Here is a 13,747-nt window from a genome sequence, read left to right as displayed (position 1 = left end):
AAACCTGCGCGACCTTTAAGGGTGAATACATTTCATACATATATCGCATATACATAATCGTCGTACAAGAACCATCATAGCGTATACATCATCATGTCATATAATTCATCATCGTAGTGCAGTAGCTTCTCATACAAATAAAACATTATCCGTATTCGGCCACGTAGGGCTCGACAATATCTGTATTCGGCCACAAGGTGGCTCGAGAGTATCCGTATTCGGCCACGTAGTGGCTCGACAATATGACATACATATCTTCCATATTCGGCCACGTAGTAGCTCGACCATATCACATGCATAATACAAGGATCAATATGTCTCATCATTATCATAGCCATCACATACATCTTATAAGCTTATCGTAACATTTCATTAATGCACACATTTAAATTTAAAGACAATCTATGAAAATCACATCATATTCGTAGAATGAATTTCGTCTAAATATCGCCTGATAGTCTTTATAATCTTTGGGCTTAAGCTCATCATTTCCATTATCATTTCTATAGCGTATCTCTTACCTTTATCTCACATGAAATCTTTTATGAACATAGACTCGCAGTTTCTCAAAATATTGGTCATTGGACAAACATTGAGGCTTATGAACAATCTATAACAATGTCGGGGTGACGTTAGGTCGAGAACCCTTGATTCCATTATGAACATATATGAACATTCTGCCTCACCTTGAAGGGATTAGTATATAAGGTGAGTGTATACAAGGAACAACATCATTTACTTTATAAGAACGTCATATCATATCTCTTGACTCATATAGCTATTCATGATCTTAGGCTCTTGGCTTTCCGGGATATAGGAGAATCATGGAAAGGGAGAAGAATCATATCATGGGATTCATGCCATAGAAAGAAAAGGACTAGCCTCACATACATTTTCCTTTATCTATTCTACCGCTTGATCGTTCCTCGTCAATATTCGCGTCTTTACCTTCAAGAGAATTCGCATCAACGTCAGTTAATCGACTATAAGAACGCGTGCCTATTCTCTAGGGAAAATTGGGTAGCATTTCCTTTGTTTCTACTACTTTTCCCATGTTTCATTTCAACTACCAAACATTCACAACAACACTCACAATATCGTATCAACAACCGTCGTTTATCTACATTTACCACATTCCACCATTTTTCTCCAATTTCTCCACATTTACGGGTTTTTGCTCACCATCACATTTTCTCATACATAACACCTATTTTATGGTCTACACGTCATTTATAACATATTTATACTCCCCACTCATCAACATTCATAATTCAATTCAACTATCATTCAACTATGGCACTATTCACATTTTATGACCCATTTACTACACTTTTCTATAATCCAAGTGTTTCAATGTATAAATACTTCAATAATCATGAGAAAGTCATAAAACTTACCTTAGATGTGGTAGGAATGAGCCTTGAGTAGCAATACTCTTCTATGCCAAAAACCCTACTTCACTTCCTTTGCAATTTCTTGGTGTAGATGAACTTTGATGAGTTTCACACTCTTGATTTCATAATTTTAGTGTTCTTGATCACTAATTTCCCTTAAATTCTTGTGGATGCAATGTTTGGAATGTTCTAGAGTTCTCTTGAGTTGTGTAGACGAGAAATGAAATAAACTGAGCTTCGGGTCCCTTTTTAATAACTCAAAATCTGATTTTTAATGAACAACAGTCGGGGTGTACAGTGGTCGTAAACCACAGTTTATGGACCATATACTAGTTTACGGGTCGTATAACGTGGTCGTATTTAAGCATATCAAAACAGAAAGGTTTGCTGGAGGTCAAGATGGTTTACGGCCACAGTTTACGGTATTTCACTTTACGGTCCGTAAACTGTATCGTATTTTACCATTTAAACTTTGGACAGAAAGTTGAAATTTTAGGAACGTTGGAGGACGATGGCAGTATACGGTCCGTAAATCACTTTACGGGCCGTATTCTGTTTTAGGACCACTGGCTGAACTGAAATTCTACAACTTTCTTATTTCCAAAAATTCATGAATCGTCATTCCTTACTCAGTAAAACATCGTACACTCATACTCTTTGTTGGTCTATTCATTGTACGTTCACGGAGAAATTTCTGAGGTGTAACATTCTCCCCCCTTTTTGGAACATTCGTCCTCGAATGTTAAGTCAGCGGGGATTCTACGAAAAATTCGCCAGAGTTTCCCTTGTAATATGGTACTACCACCCTGTCACAACAACCCATAATATCATTGCCTCACATGGCCACAACATAATAGCAACATATCTATGGCCACACACGACCTAAAAGCATGAAAAGAAAACGTACATAACTTTTTCAAGCTTGGTTCTTAACTTACATCTCTCCCATTCCCTTTTCATCATACAATGAATTCTTTTAGGACATCTCTCATGTCCTTTATTGATTATGCAGCCTCGTACTACTAACTCCATAATCTTGTAGTGGTAACTTCTAAAGTGCTATAACTCATGTCTCGTATATTTTCCTCACACTCACATCTTCATAAAAAATATTGACAATATAGTCTGCACGATAAGGAAGCTTTCATCAATAACTAACTTGCTCGGTAGAGCATGTCACTCCCTTACTTTTTTTTTCTAACTGGCCCTATCTTTTCGCTATTGTTTAGAAACTGCTATCTTGGAGGTTATACCCTTCACACCCTACTTCCTTAAAGCTTGTGTAGCATCGTCCTCACAATCCCCTTTAAGTCTTATCGGTAGTATTTCTAAAGGTATTTTGTATAGATTACCAGTGGTGGAGCAATTCTATCCTCAAGGATATATATATATATACATATATATATATATATATATATATATATATATATATATATATATATATATATATATATAAACTGTTAATACCACATATCGTACCTTATCGATTACCGTCGCTACACAGAATAAAACCTCTCAATTCATACTTGTTTAATATTTATTTCTCCTATCATACATTATCAAAGGTACAGATATACCTGTGACGGCATCGGGAAATGACTCTGGATCCTGTCGCTCAGGTAAAGCATATATACTGGGCTGGGTGGCACCTGAAGTAGTTGCTCCCCTCTGCCTCTACCTCGCCCTGCCAGAACCGGGGAAGTCTGCCCTCCTGGGCGCAACTAAGAAGAACCAGCCGCTGATCCTGCGGGCTGAACCGCGTGCCTACCGCCTCGAAACGGGCACTCTCTCAAAACGTGACCCGACTGGCCGCAAACATAACAAACATCTGAGCCCAATCGGCATGGTCCCCAATGTAGCTTACTGCACTGGGTACATTGCGGTATAGATGATCTCCTCTGGCCTGAATCACTCCTATACCGAGAGCTTGACTCGGTGAAACTCTGATCCGGTCCGGGATGACTAGAGAAGTCGGACCCCTGGTCTGCAACTCATGGAGGTATACTAGTCACCGACTAACATGAGTGCCTAGAATACGTCTGCCTCGATCCCCTTCTATGGTCGCTATCAGCACCTATGGATCTGGCCCTCTTACTTGGCCCCTGATCCACATCATGCTTGCCCCTTTCCGGATGTCGTTGCTCTTCAAGCTTTTGAGCGTGGGCTTGAATGCGGGAGATATCCATCCCTTCTTGCAATGAAGCCGTTAAGCAATCTTTGAACAAATGTGTCCCTAGGCCACTCACAAACCTGTGCACTCTATCTCCCATATCGGCCACCATAGCCGGGGCATATCTAGCCAATGAATTGAATTGAAGGCTATACTCCCGAGCACTCATATTTCCTTATTTCAGATTTAAGAACCTATCTGCTCTAGCTCGACGGACCTCGGGTGGCACGTAGTGGCGGATGAAGGCATCTACAAATTCTTGCCAAATCGGAGGAGGCACATTCTCTCCTCTTGATAATACCCAATTATTATACCATAAGACTGCCACGTCCCGGAGTCTGTAAGATGCTAACTCCACGGATTCAGTCTCGGAGGCATGGATAATTTTTAATGTCCTCAACATCTCATCAATAAGGCCTTGCGGGTCTTCGTCCGGCTTTGACCCAAAGAACTCTGAAGGATAACAAGTGTCACGACCCATCCCCGTGGGCCGTGACTAGTGCCCGAGCTGGGCACCCCTACGCGCTCATTTACCAGATACAGCATACAGACGACTCGTACATAAATGAATATCAGTCGGGGCTCCACACTGGTGCCTACAACCATATATACTGCATAGAAGCCGACAAGGCTATCATACTATACATAACGTACCAAAGCATACATACACGCGACCGATAGGGCCGCCACGGCGGATGGGCCGCCCAAACACAATTTACACAATGCGTCCAAACAAAACTGTACACAACCCACGTCTATGTCTACAGACCTCTAACACGGAACAACAGAATCAAATGGCGGGGCCCTACCCTGAGTAAACATAAACATATACATCGGAAGAGTATGTACCCCAAACGTCGGCTCCGGAACAAAGGGAGCACTCCGAACCGCAAAAGGGAACTCCTACGCCAGTGGGTTGCCAAAACGTGAATTTGTACCTGCGGGCATGAAACGCAGCCCCCGAAGAAAGGGGGTTAGTACGAAAGATGTACTGAGTATGCAAAGCATGGAGCACAGAAAACAAAGACATAACCGAATAAAATGTACAGAAGGTGAGCACAAAAGCCAGAATACCAAAGTGTTGCATCTGACGTACAAATCATACATAAAAGGTTCCGGAAGACAAATACGACAATCAGAACGCTAAAATGCTTTGCTTTCTTTTGAAAAAAAAACATTCCCGTTTCACACACACAGAAAACCAAACACACAATTGCCGCGGCCAAAAGTCCAGCGGTCACTATCACACATACCGAGGCCAAGTACCCCGCGGTTAACAACCCAAACCCGACATACCGCGGTCAGGAGTCCAGCGGTCAATGTCGCAGATACCGCGGTCAGGAGTCCAGCGGTCAGTGTCACCAGTCCGGCATACCGCGGTCAGGGGTCCAGCGGCCAATATCGCACATACCGCGGTTAGGGGTCCAGCGGTCAATATCACATGGTGCACACAATAATACAACCGGCCTGGGACTTGGTGAAAGAGGTAATAACAAAATGCACGGCGAAATCGTAAATAACCATATGCGTACAAATCTCTTACCACAACCCATTAGGATAATCAAACGAACTGTTAGTTCAAAACCGGAACAACAGTCAACTCAGACTTTCATCCAAGTACCATTCAGGAACATATTAAACCGAACTTCAAAAATCATAAGTATACGAATCGCCGTTTCAGACTCAACAGATAAATACATAATCACAACGAACTCGGAACAATAGTCAATAGTTTTTCCTTAGTTATTATACGGAATGAACCAATTAGAGCAATACAAGTAGGTCTCGGGGATTGTGGGCCCACCTCGGGTCAAGTCGAGGCGGCGGACGTAAATTGTGAACATTAGACTCTATGGAGTCATCCAAGAAAGTTTCAAAGCAATCCGAATACGCTTGTGGAAGTTATGGATGTTTAGACACTTTTCCAACAAAACATAAGAATTATAGTTCAATTACTTTGAACGAATAGTATTCAAAATCGAACTCGGGTTGCGATGAACAGAATTGTTCCCGAGGCTCAAGTCTTGACCTAGTATACCTAGGACATGCCAAAAGAAGGAAAGGGTGAGCTTTACATACCTTAGCTGCGCCTTACGCTCGCTCAAATTCGATTCCCGTTTCGCCCAAAATCTACAAATTGTCATATTTACCAATTGTAAATAGTATGACTTTTAGCATTCAAGTCTTTAATTCATTACTTGTCTACACAAATTTGGGCAGCATTTCCCCTGTAATTTAGCCGCCCCGAGAATACAACTCGGCTCAATATATCAATAATAACAACCCAACAACACCAACAATATCAACAATCATCACAAAACACATTATGGCATACATAGTCTTCTTTTCTACATAGTTCAACAACTTCCATTCCAACTTCACAATTTCAAACTAATATCAACATTTCCATATTCATTTACTCATCAAGATCACTCCAATACAATTCGGAAGCATTTCATATCGTTTTACAAAATATTCACAAAATATACAAAATATACAAATTTTCCACCAAAACCATAATTCACCTAAAACTTCCTACCTTCAACATAATCATTCACAACACATTTCTATCTTCCGATTTCATCCACAACAACAACAATTTGCATCTTATAACTTCATTCTCATAATTACATAAACTATAACAAATTTGCATACTTTCCGACAACCACTTAACAATAATTTTGTCATGCCAACTAGAACCATTACCCTTCCATTTTTATCACAAGACTACAACAACACAATTAACATACTAAATAATTCAATTCATATTCCTCCTCCTTCCATACAATACACAGCCACACACACACATCCACAACACACAAAATTTTCATGCTTTTCATTTATTTCCACACACTACAACATATATACATGTCTTTCATCATAGGAGCAAGACAAAATTCTTACCTTTTTTTTCTTCAAACTTCCACTTTCGGCAAACGGAGTTTTCTCGCCTAACTAATTATACCACGTCGGAGAGCATCTTGAGCTTAGTAGGAATACAAGAAAATTACAATTTTTGGACTCAAGATTGATGGCACAAAATTTTTCTTTCTCTCTTGTTTGTTGGCCGAAATTCTCCCTCTTTTCCTCTCCTCTTTGCTTTTTCTTGAATGTTCTATATGTTTCAAGATAAAATATGATCCCTTTTATTTATTTTAACACATGGGTTAATGAATCCCATGGGTTTGGGCCATTAAATGGCCGGCCCCCTTACATTTTGGGCCTTTGTTCTTTTTTTTTTTCTCTTCTAGCCCAATCCCCGAAACTAATTTATGAAATTCCCAATTTTGCCCTTGGCCTTCTTCCATGTTTCCACATAAACATTTTTCCATAAACAACTTATGTATTGAATAAGATAAAAATATGGCCTTGTCTTTAACTTGTCACAATTCTTTCAATTTTTTTTTTCCGAATGTGCAAAATTGCAGGATATAACATCCTCCCCCCCTTTAGAACATTCGTCCTCGAATGTTCAACTAACCTTATGGGGCTCATCATACTTCGGGAGGTTCTCTGTCTTTCCTTCAAAAACATTTCAAACACTACCATGGTTATTTTCCCCTTTTTCCTTACTCATTTCCCCCTATTCCCGAACATCGCTATACTAAAACTTTTCAGCTTCGCATGGTTGTGGGACTAGCATCCGCCTACTCGTAACATCCATACCATATCTTTCGCTTTGTCTTTTAGGTTCCATTTAGTCATTGTCTTTCATGTATTACAACACCGATTGCCGGGGCCCACTGCGGATCGGTACAATCATAAACAGGATATCATATGTATACCTATGCATTTACTGTCATCTTGCTCACAAAACGCTTATTCAAACCTACTCTGAGTCCAGAACTGTGTTGCGCTTCCTTTTGCTTTACCGGCTGGGTCTGCGTCAGCCTACCTGACCTATTAAGGATCTTTAACCGTTCAGTACATCTAATTTCCTTTAGGTTACTCTAAATTTCCCATTTGGCTTTTATATCTACATTTGTGAAAACTTCGGGGTACTTCCCAGGGGGTCACCCATCCCAAAATTACTCTGGCCTCAGCACGCTTAATTTCGAAACTTTCATGCGGTTTGATGCGTTAATGCCAATATAATTGCGTCGACCGCCCCACGCGACCTTTGTCACGCAATTTAGGGCAGATCGAAGTCTTAGTAAATTTTCAAAAAGTTTTCGTAGCGGGTCCCACCCCGGTCTAGACCATACCATTATCATATCGCCCTTCTGAATCCTCAATGTCCATTTCCATCTGTATATTTATAGCTATCTCATATAGTTCTATTGGGTTGAAAATTACCTTACTTATACTAACACCCAGGAGAAGAAAATCAGGTAATATGATAGAGTACAGATCTATCCATACACATATCTCTCAAGAAAAGATTAATAATATACCTGGGTCTGCACTTGGTGCCGCTTCTGGGTCCTGCCGGCTGGTCAGCGCATATAGGCGGTTCGATGGACCGCCGGAACTGGAGGCTCCGCCACGACCTCTGCCACGGCCTGTTGGTGCCGGTGTACCCCGTCCCATCGGGCGCATAGCTACCGAAGGGGAAGTCGAACCGGCGACTGACCCGGTAGGCTGAGCTGCTCCCCCGGCACTGCCCCTGAGGGGGAAATCTCTCATATAGTGGCCCTGCTGGCCGCAGGTAAAGCAAGCACCCGTGGCATGATGACACTCCCCCTCCTGGTGGTGTCTCCTACAGTGAGGACATCGGGGTAGGGGTGGCCTCAACTGGCTGGAACCTCTGTCCATCTGTAAGCCTGAAGCCCTAGAGCTCTGGCCTGCTCTTGAATGCTCTGCACTATCCGGTCCCCAGCCGAGGAACTGTGGGGGTGTGCTCGGTGCTGGTTGGGGAGGATATCTGCACTGCTGCTGCTAAGGCTGCCTGTCTCATGATTCCCCAGAATATCTAGCGGATTTGGACCTCTTGGGCGGACCCCTGTCATAATCCCTGTCAGGCTGACGCCCTCGGTGTCGGTCCTCCATACTTTGGGCGTGGGCCTGTATACGGGAAATGTCCATCCTTGTCTAGGCTGCCATCACCGTACAGCTGTCAACCAAATAATCGTACAGCCCTATCACATACCGGTGCATCCGGTCAGTCATATCAGCGACATAAGCGGGCGCATATCGGGCCAGCGAATCAAACTCCAGACTGTACTCCCTGACACTCCTGCCCCTCTGTCTGAATAGTAGGAATCTGTCTACTCTGGCCCGCCTCACCTACGGAGGTAGAAAATGGGCCAGGAAGGCCTCTGTAAACTCTCCCCATACGGCTGGAGGGGCACCCTCGCCTCTAGACAGCATCCAAGACTCGTACCAATTGGCTGCTACATCATGCAACCGGTATGACGCCAACTCAACCGACTCTGTCTCGGAGGCACTAATCAATCGCAGGGTACGCTGCATTTGTCGGATGAACTCCTGAGGGTCTTCTGCGGGCTTTGACCCGGAAAACTCTGGTGGGTGACAAAGCTGACAATCACGGGCCCTCTGACTATCACGCCTATCTACACGATCATCCCCTTCTCCCTGTTTGTAAACCTGCCCCGCTACCAATCGAGTCAATAACTGGACTGCCTCTCGCAGGGTCCCATCATCCGCCCCTGGTTGAGGGGCTGGAGGTACAGGTACTGGTGCTGCGGGAGCTGGCGGTGGAGCCGGCCCCTGTGCTGCAGCTGTGGCTACTCCAAATATCTCTGATACTGGTGGCGTAGCAGAACTGGCCGTTGAAGGCACAACATCTGGCTCAATCTGGGCACGAGCCCTAGTAGTCACCTGAGCTCGGCTGGTCTCACCCGCTGCTGTAGACTTGCCCTTCTGGGCAGCTGTTGCCTTCCCCGGAGGCATCGCTAAAATATAACAATTAGTCAGGGAAGAACCATCCTGATAACACAGCTCTATCGCACGATCTAGAACCAGAAGGAAAAATAACACCCTAAATGCTTGTCTACAAAAATTTTAGCAAACTCGAACTTGGCCTCTTTTTCAAGAAGCTTGCACATAGGATTTGCTATATTTGAAAAATCTTTAATAAACCACCAATAGAACCCAGCGTGCCCTAAGAAACTTTGAACTCCTTTGACTGAGATGGGTGGAGGAAGCTTTCCAATCACATCAATCTTGGCTTGATGACCCTCAATTCCCTTTTCAAAGATTTCATGGCCAAGAACAATTCATTCCTTCACCGTGAAGTGACACTTCTCCCAGTTAAGAACAAGGTTAGTGTCCTTACACCTCTTTAACACTCGACCCAGATGGTCAAGACAATCATCGAACGAATCCTCGACAACAAAAAAGTCATCCATGAAGACCTTCCAGAAGTTCTCAACCATATCAGAAAAGATATACATCATACACGCTGGAAAGTGGCTGGAGCATTGCATAAGCCGAATGGCATCCAGCTGAATGCCAAAGTCCCATAAGGACAAGTGGATGTGGTCTTCTCCTGATTCTCCAAGGAAATATTAAACTAGTTATAACCGGAGTAACCATCCAAGAAGAAATAGTAAGACCGTCCCACTAGCCGATAAAGCATTTGTTCAATAAAAGACATAGGGAAGTGGTCCTTGCATGTTGCAGAGTTAATCTTTCGATAATCCATGTACACTCTCCACCCTGTAACTGTTCTTGTTAGAATCATCTCGTTCTTTTCATTGGGAACCACTGTGATGACACCCTTCTTCGGAACACATTGCACTGGGCTAACCCATTTTCTATCTACAATCAGGAACACCATTGCAGCATCTATCCACTTAATAATCTCCTTCTTGGTCACCTCTTGCATAGGTAGATTCAGTCTTCTATGATGTTCAATACTCGGTAAACTATGTTCCTCGAGTCGAATTTATGCTCACAGATGCAGGATGGAATCCCCCGAATGTCTACAATGGTCCACCCTATATCTTTCCGATACTCTCGTAAAATTTCAAGTAACCTCTTCATCTGCTCATCAGTTAGCAAAGCAGAAACAATAATTGGCAATGTACTATCCGGACTGAGAAACTCATACCTCAGATGTGCTGGGAGCTGCTTGAGCTCAAGCGTTGGCGACTCAATAGTAGAGGGTTTTACTGGAGGATTCTTCTGATTCTCAAGATCAAGAGACAATGTCTTTGGCTGATAAGAATAATAACCCAATCCTTCAAGTGAATTTGCAGTCCCTACATATCCCTTCATATCATCTGCATCAAAATTGACTAAGATAGCTGCTAATATTTCCCCAAGGAACTCTTCTCCCATCTTGAATTCAACGGCCTCATCTACCACATCTATAGCATCAATAACCTAAATGCTTTCAATAGCACTCGGCCGTTTCATCCTGTTGCTAGCTTGAAAGGTTACCTCTTCATTGTTAATACAAAATTTGATCTCGTTCTTCTCTGAATCCATGAGAGCCCTTCCAGTAGTAAGGAAAGGTCTCCCAAGAATAATAGGAATATCTCAATCTACAGCACAGTGAATAATCATGAAATCTGCTAGTAGAAGGAATTTGCCAACTCGAACAAGCACATCATCAACAACCACAACTAGCCACTTTGTGGATCTATCAACCATCTGCAGTCACATGCTAGTAGGTCTAGGCATTCCAAACCTTGATTGCTTGTATATAGAAAGAGACATTAGGTTAATGCTATCCCCATTATCACAAAGAGGCCCAACAGTGCACGGAATAGTAAATGCCGCTGGATCCTCTTTCTTTTAAACTCTTGTTGTAGATATGACGGAATTAAAATGGTGAGTCACACACACTGTGTCATGTTTGACTAACCTATTCTTCGTCAATATATACTTTAAATACTTAGCAAGACCAGCCTAAGCAAAAACCAACATCACTTAGAAGGCATCAAGAAACAGAATATTCATCGATAGCTGCTTCAGTTGATCATAGAAACGTTGGCACTTGGCATCCTCAGTCTTCTTCACCATCCTCAGTCTTCTTCACCAACCTCTGAGGAAAGGGAGGTGGATTTTATCAATTGAGTCAAGGGCCTGAGTGCCCTAGCAACCTTACCTTTTCCTTTGTCAATGCTCACATTTTGAGCCTTTTGAACATCTGGCATAGGATCAACTTCAACCACACTCAAAATGTTATCTTGCACCTCCTCAACCTCACTTGGAACCTCAAATGGCACATCTGTATCTGCTTCCATATAAAATCTCAAGTCACAGAGAGACCTCGTATCTATAGAGGGTATTTCTCTCTCAAAATATCTCTCGTCTGTGACTTGAGCTTTTATATGGAAGCAGTGTGAGAGCCCACAATTTTTGTCAACCTCTTCAAAGTTTTGTCAGACTTCTCCTTGTTGGCTAGTACCCTCTCAAGCATGCTCTCCAGCTTAGAACCTCCTTACTCATTCGATAGACCCTTTAGTGGAACATAGGGATTGGAACCCCATATCTATAATTATTACTGTTGTGTAGTTCCTTTGGTTCGAACCACCTTAGTTGTTTCGACTGTACTGGTTACCTTGCCCCTGCTGAGGTAATTTTGATTTTGATAACCCCCTTGGTAATTCTGCCTCTGATAACCGCCTTGAGAGTTATTCACATAATTGGTATCTTCATATTGCATAGGAGGTCCATCTTGATATGGACCCTCAGGAGCGTGGTACATTCCTTTCGGCATAGTCTGCATATCTTCAACTGCATTCACTTTCTTAGTTCTGTTGTCATCTAACCTCTTTGTTAGTAAAGTAATATTGGTTGCAAGCTATGCCAGAATTTGTTGTGTCTCTTGGTTTTCTTTTACAATAGTGTTGATTAACGGAGCCCCATACGCTAAACCATCAGCACAACCCGAATGTTGTGCTTGATTATAGGTAGTCAATCTATCAAGCAATTGAGTGACTCAGGCATATGTCTTGTCCATGAAGCACCCACCAGCTACATTATTTACCACTGCCTGTGTCATCAGATCTAACCCTGTATAGAACTTATCTATCAATATATGCTCTGGAAAACCATGATTCGGATACCGCTGCAAGTACTGCTTAAACCTCACCCAAGCCTCATATAATTTCTCCCCCAGAAGCTGCTTGAACTCATAAATTTTATCAGAGATTTCATCTTTCTTTCTTGGAGGAAACCGCTTCTTGATAAAGACACTCACCAGCTCAGCCCACGTATGAATAGTATTGTGGGGTAACTTCTCAAACTAATCTGTTGCTTCGCCGGCTAAATAGTATTTGAAAACTCTTAACAGAATTGTATCAAGAGTAACAAGATTTTGGGTATGTTTCTGGCACACACCAACAAAATTCTTCAAGTGTCGATGAGGGTCATCATCGGTAGAGTTTCGAAAATATCCCTCAAATTTGAGGAATTGGTAGATAGTCGCATCAATCTTGCAACTCACGGCATTACCCTGGGTGGAACAATAGGAGATGTATATTCCACCTCCTGCATATTATCCGTGAATACATTATTCTCCTTCTCAACTTCTGCTGCTAGGGGTATTACTTGCACACCTCTACTACCATTTGCTCCACGTCCTCCTCTTCGTCCAGTAATAATTACCTGGTTCACAGAAAAAGCAAACAAGGTGTGATGAAATAGAAAAAGACTTGAAGTATAACACACACTATTTAGTAATTTCAAACCGTATTCCCCAACAATGGCGCTAAAATTTAATACGCTTAAATTACACCTACTAACTGGCGTAAAGCGGATGTTGTCAAATATAGTAACCTAACTTGTTTGGGGACGAATCCCACAGGAAATAAGGTGTGCAAAGGTTACTAATATAGTAGAGTACTTACATGTGGTCTAATTTCGTATTACGTTGAGTTTGTAAAAGAGTATTGTGTTTACTAGCTATTTTATTTTGATTGTAATTATTTGGAATAAAGAAACCAAGGTTGTGTCCCCTTTAGATTAAATGTAATGCTACGGGTGGTGATATGATATACTTCTAATGGATTGTTATACGAATGCACTTAACCTCTAATTGACTTCTTAATATTTCTCAATAGTTAGAAAGTATTTCCCTTTATGATTTTCCGAAATATAAAAGAGTTGATGTGAAGAACGGTTAATATCTTCCAAGTAAATTCCTTTAATTCCTAAGTGAATTTATTTAACGAGGGTTAACGCCCCGAGTTCATGTTACTTATCCTTACCAAACCCTAACTCACTTTCCCAAGTAAAGTAAGGTATTGTAGCTTAAGTTAATGTTTGC

The sequence above is a fragment of the Lycium barbarum genome, chromosome 1, assembly GCF_019175385.1.
Source record: "Lycium barbarum isolate Lr01 chromosome 1, ASM1917538v2, whole genome shotgun sequence".
Classification (NCBI taxonomy): domain Eukaryota; kingdom Viridiplantae; phylum Streptophyta; class Magnoliopsida; order Solanales; family Solanaceae; genus Lycium; species Lycium barbarum.
Note: the sequence above shows the minus strand (reverse complement) of the source record.